Here is a 7,234-nt window from a genome sequence, read left to right on the forward strand (position 1 = left end):
TATCAGAAATTGTACGAATGTATGTGTGTCTTCACAGAGGACTCACCTGTACATCAGGTCCAGAGGAAAGTTTAGGAAAAGGCCGGTTCAATTCCACTGCCTTCTTTTCTTCTTTTTCAGGTGCTTTAAAAAAAGACAAAAAAAAAGTGTTGTCAACGGCAGAAATAAAGAAAGCTGGGTACTTGTTTCCTTTGTGCATTTATTTCCTTGTGTCCCATGAGAGAGAGAGAGAGAAAGGCTACAATGTGCAAGCCATTCAGCATTTATCCATGAAGCAGATCCTGAGCAAACTGAACTTGCTCAATATGGGAAGCACCTCACTGGGGCAGGCATTAAAGCATCTTATTACCTGTTAGTTTTGTGCTCCATAAAGATTTCTGCTCTGCTGGGGCAGGTCCGGGTTGTGCTGAGGGAGCTGGCACATCTCCTTCACTCTGCTGCATCCGCAGAGCTTTCTCACGCTTTATTTCTTCCAAGGTTTTAACACGCACTTCTCCTTCCGGCTTGACTTTTCCTGCCGGCTCCTTCGCCTGCCCTTTGCTGGGCCCGGACAGAGCGAGCTGCTTCTTGGACTCACCCTGAATTTTGCTCTTGCTATGGCATTCTCCTGCTTTTTTCTTCTCTTCTACCAAGCGATTATTCTTTTTTTCGGACAAGGCTTCAGAGAAAGTTTGGATGCGACCTGCACGAGCAGCTCTTGCCCCTGCGCTGGAATCTTCAGTTTTACCATGCCCTTCAGCCTCGGCTTTGGCTTGAGTTTCGCGTCTCTGAAGAGCTTTCTCACGACGGATTTCCTCCAGTGTTTTCACATGGATCTCTCCCATCGGCTTGGCAGCCTTCCCTGTCATCATCAAGAAATGAGGAGAAGCACCAACATTTAAAGAGAGTCCAGCAATATTTTAAGTCTCCAAAATTTGTCAGAGCACTAAGGAAAACTCATCTTGAGCGTTCCCAATAATGCATCTTAGAACAATGCAATCCTTAGAACAACATTCTCCTCCTCCTCTGAGCCACTTGTATTTTGAAGACCAGCCCTATCCAGAGAGAACTGCTACACAGAAATGCTGCTTTACTTTATTACTTTTTCAGACTGCATTTCAAATTCCTGCTCCTGGCAGTGGTTCTATTCTAATTGTACGTAACGGTTCACAGAAGCAGCTAAAAACCTCGACAAGGCACAAGTAGAAAATAAACACACACCTAGAGCCAGAGTTCTGATAGTGGCTGTCAGAAGAGCTTCAGCACTCAAGCAAGAGGCGTCAGTTCTTTGTTTTCGTTTAAATTAGTTTGTAGGGATGTATGAAAGCAGTCCAAGTTCGTGGAAAGGAAGGAGGAGAAAGCATATTTAATATCTAGCTGTTACCTCTCTCAGTACTGGTCTGCTTAGGAGGTAATCCCAGCCTGTCCTTCAGAGACTTGGGAACTCGAACTGCAAAACAGAAAAAGAACGAATTAGGGAGGCTGCATAATGTCAACTTCAGGTTCACATTTCAAAACAAGACAGGAAAGGTGACTTTGAATCCCAGTGATTACGACCTCAGCCAACATGCAAAAAGAAACATCACTGGAAAAGGACAAACAGAAAGACTAAATACGAAACCCAGGAATCCAATCCAGATGCCCGTTTAGTACCTGTCTCTCTCTTGGGTGCTTTGTCAGCATTTCCCGGAGCCTCTACCTTCTTCCCCAGCCTTTCAGCAAGGCTGCGCTTCACTGGAAGGCTGCTTACATCATCTTCAGAGAAAACAAGGAATATTGTAAGAACTTTTCTTTGCAGGAAGGTTTGAGAACAGTCAACAATAAGCTTCTCTTTTTCAAGCATATTTTCATAGAATTGCCTTTCAGCTGCTAAATGATTTTTTTTTTTTTTTGCCATTTCTGCAGTCAACACAGATCTCCACTGCAATGTATTTTCCTTTCATACATCCCAAATACTCTTTAATGCAGTCATATATAGAAGGCAGCACCTACGTAACAGCTCGTAAAAAGTTCTCACCCGCGGAGGCTTTCCGTTTTCCTTGTCTATCAGCAAGATCTACTCGAACCACAGGTTCCTCCCCTAAAACAAAAGGGAATTTTTTTTTCTATTTCACAGAAACCAGTAGCCAACAGAAATATTATCCTGTTAGCCCATGTCCAAAAAACCCCAGTCAGACACTCTTTTGACAGCTAAACCACATAAACTCATATTTTAACTATAATTAACATGGAAAAAAAATATTAATAGTCTCAGTGCTTGCTTCAAATTCCAGCTGAGATAGTGGAGAGTGAATCTGAGTCTGCTTGACACCTATACTTTGTGCAGAACAAAGCTGCATAAGCAAGCAGAATATTCTTAGGTGCAAATGCTGAGAAATATTCCTTTCTAAGGTGAATGTCTACGAGTAAAAGTACTTCCACACTTTTTTCCCTTTAAAAGGCATTTGCACAGCTCTAAACAATTTATACACAAACTCCTGTCATACTGTGTCCACACCTGCCACTGTACGCCTCTTTAATGCTTCAGAAATTGCTTCTTATATAGCACTGGCTTCTACAGCTCGCTCTTCTCGTTACTCTTCTGGTTTTCAGTTACCCCCCTATTGGCATACTGACACTTTTTTTTTTCTCTCCTGCCACTGCACTTAACCTGAGCACCAAATCTTTCCAGTACAACCAGGGACTTTAAGCATAAAAGCACGTTTTGAACAGAAGGCAGCACCAGAAGGCTAACATGGGTGAATTGTTTTAATTATTGCTTAACCCTCCAGTTTAGGAGTAATGAAATCAAAACAAAAGCATTCATTATTACCTTTCTTGGAAGACACTGTCACAGTTCTCACCACTGTCCGGACGTTTTCCTCTTCTGGAGCAGGAAAAATCATAGAATCAACGGGACGAAGAGAAGATCTTGAAGAACCTTCTGTTCAGAGCAACCAAAACGTAAGGAAGTTTACCCAACATAAAAAACTATCACAAAGAACAAAAAACTTTAAATGACTTGTTACTGTCAAAAATACAGCAAGCAGAGCATGTAAAGAAGAGAGGTGACTAATTTGCCTCTGGTTGCCCTTTGAACTCCCATTTAGAATACCAGCTGGCTGAGAATCAGGTTGCTTTATGCCCCCAGCTAAAAATGGAAGTCTGTCCCTCAAGCAGCTCCCAGTCACCATCACCTGCCGTGAACAGGATAAGAAAGTAGGCAATATTAACTCACCACCGTGTCTCTTATTTTTTTCCTTCATCTTCTGCCATTTGATTTCCTCAAGTGTTTTTATTCCAAAATTCAGATTGCCCTCTGAAAACAGGAAACAGTTCATGAGACAGGCTTAGAGGCACTCACTGAGGACCACAGGTCCTCAGGCTTCTTAGCGCTCAGGAACTTTCTGAAGTATTTCGAATAAAGCCTGTCAACACTCCTCACAAGTGAAAGAGCCATAGAACCAATGGCATTTTGCCCCTCCTTTCATCCTTCAGGGTTCAAAATGTAGTTTTAATTTTAATCCATTTACACGATATTAGATCCCTCTATTGTTAGATATGGCTTATCAACAGTGGTTGCAAGGCTGCACGTGCAGCCATTTAAACTCCATGCTGTGGCCCTGTTTTGTTCTCCAAAAGTAAAGAAAAGGAGTTCACCTTTCTGACCCAATGGGCACATGATGGTATTAATGGCAGAAATGAGATCATGGAAATAACCGACTCCATTCAGCACCCCTACATTTTGTTGTGTTTTTACACCACGCTGCTTTTGACTTAACTGTCAAGTTCTTCTGATTTATCCTACTAAGGTGCTGGCATACCTTGTTTAGTAGTAGTAGAACTGCCTTTCCGAGTGGAAATCACCCGTAATCCATTTTTGCCTTCCGCAGCTGGATGCTGGACGGGAGTTTTAGTTTCTTCTCCTTCCTCAGAAAGTTGGTCTGAAGGGGAAAAATCGATTCAGTTATGCATAGACCAGGTTGGTCATGATTACGTAGCTCATGCAGTGACACTTCAGCCCATGGTTCATATAAAAAACTTTGTTGCTGTTTTGTTTTTTTGTTTGTTTGTTTGTTTGTTTGTTTGTTTTTAAACAGCTACACTGACCTGATGAACTCCTAAGTAGAATACACTAGGACAAAACATCTAGGACTCTAGATTCTCTCTGCAGCTTTAACTACTACACAACACATTGCTCTTCAGACAGAAAAAAGAAATTTCCTTCCTAGTTTCACATAGAACTTTACACAAAAGACCAGCTAAAGCCAGGAGTGGTTCTAAGCTTTCCTCCAACGTTTCAGCTTCTGTCCACTGACTGCCAGACAAAGCCACCAGTGACCTGGCCAGACTGCCTGCCCTATTGCTAGTCAGACCTCAGGTCATCTGTGATTTATACATTCATTTACAGCACAAATTCCTTCAAGAACCAAAGATTTAACACATTCATTTACAGCACAAATTCCTTCAAGAAACAAAGATTTAACACATTCATTTACAGCACAGATTCCTTCAAGAACCAAAGATTTACACAATCATTTACAGCACAAATTCCTTCCAAGAACCAAAACATGCTCACCATCATCATCTTCATCATCATCTGCAGCATTGATTACAACTGGAGGGTGTGTAGGGCTTGGGACATTTTCAGAGTTTTCCACTTTCGTCACCCCCTTAGCTGTGGAGAGGGATTTGACTGGACAGAAAGTTTGTTTTGCTGCAGTGACATCTGAGCCACTTTCAGATCATTGTCCGCGCACTCAGGCGGACTTGGCAGTGTAGCTAGAGGAAGAGGAGGATCATCGGTAATATGGCAGTTTAAAACTTTGACCACAATGCAAAGAGATGGTAGCAAAGGCAGATAACCCGCACAGACAACGAGTTCAGCATCTCCTTTTGCCCATCCCATCACTGCTTACGCCGTGAACAATGACTTCCCTTCGAACAACAACACATCTCCCTACCACCCAGCAAAAGAGGAAACAACAGGAAGCAAACTGCAAGGCAAACATCACACTAAGCAAAGAGAAGCTGAGCACGAAAGCAGAAAACAAACACCAGCAGTACACTCGGTGCAGTACACCTATGACTGCAGACCTTTTCCTGCACTCACAAATGAACAGTTACCTGACGCCCCCTACAGGATTGGCACCCACTAAGTACTACTCAAAATTAATTCTTCAGCGCATAAAGAAAAAGGACCTAAACTCACTCTTGCTTGGTGGTAGGAATTGTCCGTCGATGTAACGTCCCTTTGCATGATGAAAAGCACAGTTGGCTTTCTGACAGCCTCCCGGCTGGTTCTCCCAGTAGCAAGGAATCTCACTGCGCTTTTTCTGAAGACAGAAAGAAAGAAAAGCTCGTGATAACATGCACCTGAGGCTTGCAAAGAGATGCACAGCTCCAGATCGTGACAGCTGTCACAACACAGTGCTGAAACATCATTCCAAAGGTCAGTTTCTCAGTTAAGTGTAGTATTTCTGGGCATATTCACAAAGTTTGCATAAGCTGTAACCACTATGCACATTTAGTTTGGTCATCACTCAGTTTGAGAAGACAGGCACTCTCAGACATCAGTTGAGGGTGGCTTAAACTAATACACCTAGGATTATACTAGGATTATTCAGAGGGAAAAAGAACATCTGAAATTGCCTAGGTTAACCCTGTCTAGAACTACTTCTTGGAGACTTAGTTCTGCTGCACCTTTAACTTTCCCCACTTCCTACCCCAGGCAGCTACAACAGCGTTATCTGAAGGACTGTGGGTCAGAAGACACCTGATAGTTCATTATCAAGCCTGCTCCCATGAGGATAGAACAGCCTGTTTATTACCCCCCTGCTCCAGCAGGTTTTAGCAGTCTATTTAACAGCTATTCTGCATCTCTTGAGAAAACTGTCAGCATCTAATAAAAAAAAATAAACAAATATCTTGCTAAGACATACCTAAGGCATTGATTTTATTTCCCTCTGCTTCCTCCCACCCCCTCTCTTGGTAACAGAAACCAGTATGATTTTGAAGCAAACAAATCTATCCTGCAAAAGCACAATCAGTACACCTACGGCACTGAAAAATGCTTTTGTGGATTTATTTTGAGAACACATTGTTAGGCACTCACGTCAATTTCCATGTGTCTGAATCGGCAGACATTCCTGAAACAACGACCCTCCTGCCACAGCTTGCAGACCGTCTCATTGCCCAGAGCAGCTTCGCAGTGGCGGTAGGCACATTTGTCTCCCTGGAACCAAAAGGAAACCAACAAGGAAAATAGAGTACAGCCTCAAAAATGGCCATGCTGCTGCCTAATGGTGCTACAACTGAATTCACAATCTATCTGGTTCTCAAGTTAACCAAAGACCAGTGTGCTTCCTCCTCCTAATCTACTCCTTCCTGAAAAAAAGGGGGAAAAAAAGCAAAGCAAAGGAAAGCCAGCCATACCTTGCTACAGGTAGAATAGAAATAGAAGTAGCAATCGTCTCCTTGTTTAGACATGCCGACGAGTTCTGCTAACAAGCTCGGGTTCTCTCCACAGGGACTTCCTCTGCTCTTGGAGAGAGCTGTCTTCACCCTTGCTTGGGCTGAAAGTCTTCTACTGGCTTGTGATCAGTGAAATCTTCTTTTTAAAAGTAACCCGAAAGAAAGTAACAAGTGAAAAATAATGAGGAACGGACATTTTTCCAGCTTTCTTCAGTTAATCAAATCAAGTTATCAGTCTCTCAAAGAGAGCAAAGCCTTGAAATCAGCTGTTACATGAACTAACTAAATATTAAAGTTCTGTAAAGCTGCCAGGAGCTTTGTCAGCAAGCGTTCTCTTCCACATCCTCAATAATATGACCTGGAGCACATCTGGAAGCCTGAAAACGGAGTCACTCCTTAAAAAACCACCTGATGATACATGCAAGTCAATAATCAACTATGGCTACAAATAACTTCTCTAGAACACAGTTAGGACGCATTAAACAGCACGTTCCAGGCCCTGTGGGTCTTCGATTTCACCTACCTGGACAACCTCAGCAAAGTTATCGATCTTCAAAGGCTTCCAGTTAACTGCTCCTGTAGGCCGAACCAAGACTGAATCCGTGAATTAATAATAAAGGGGTAGGAAGAATTTTCCTCCTCACTTTGCCAAGGGAACCTCTCATCCACAATTCAAACATAGGATGCGCTTTTAAACAGCTTATAACTAAGAGAGGAAGCAAGTCCATTTGAATGCTCTCTCAGACTGGATGCAGCCAGGGTTAGTTAGCTCTTCAAAAAAATAAAAAACAAAAACCAAAAC

At 42.5% G+C, this 7,234-nt stretch overlaps 1 pseudogene across 1 annotated transcript; it reads right to left on the reverse strand.

Moving 5' to 3' along the window:
* Window positions 1-332: 332 nt before the first annotated feature.
* On the reverse strand, window positions 333-6,447 carry LOC309890724 (zinc finger CCCH domain-containing protein 11A-like; annotated as a pseudogene). The gene is made up of 8 exons: window positions 6,394-6,447; window positions 6,074-6,193; window positions 5,171-5,294; window positions 4,538-4,740; window positions 3,783-3,902; window positions 3,219-3,277; window positions 1,364-1,418; window positions 333-841 (listed from the first exon to the last, which is right to left on the reverse strand). The product of its transcript is annotated as a zinc finger CCCH domain-containing protein 11A-like (transcript).
* Between the last annotated feature and the right edge of the window lie 787 nt (window positions 6,448-7,234).

The sequence above is a fragment of the Aythya marila genome (assembly GCF_965140915.1).
Source record: "Aythya marila genome assembly, contig: HAP1_HAP1_SCAFFOLD_221, whole genome shotgun sequence".
Taxonomy (NCBI): Eukaryota; Metazoa; Chordata; class Aves; order Anseriformes; family Anatidae; genus Aythya; species Aythya marila.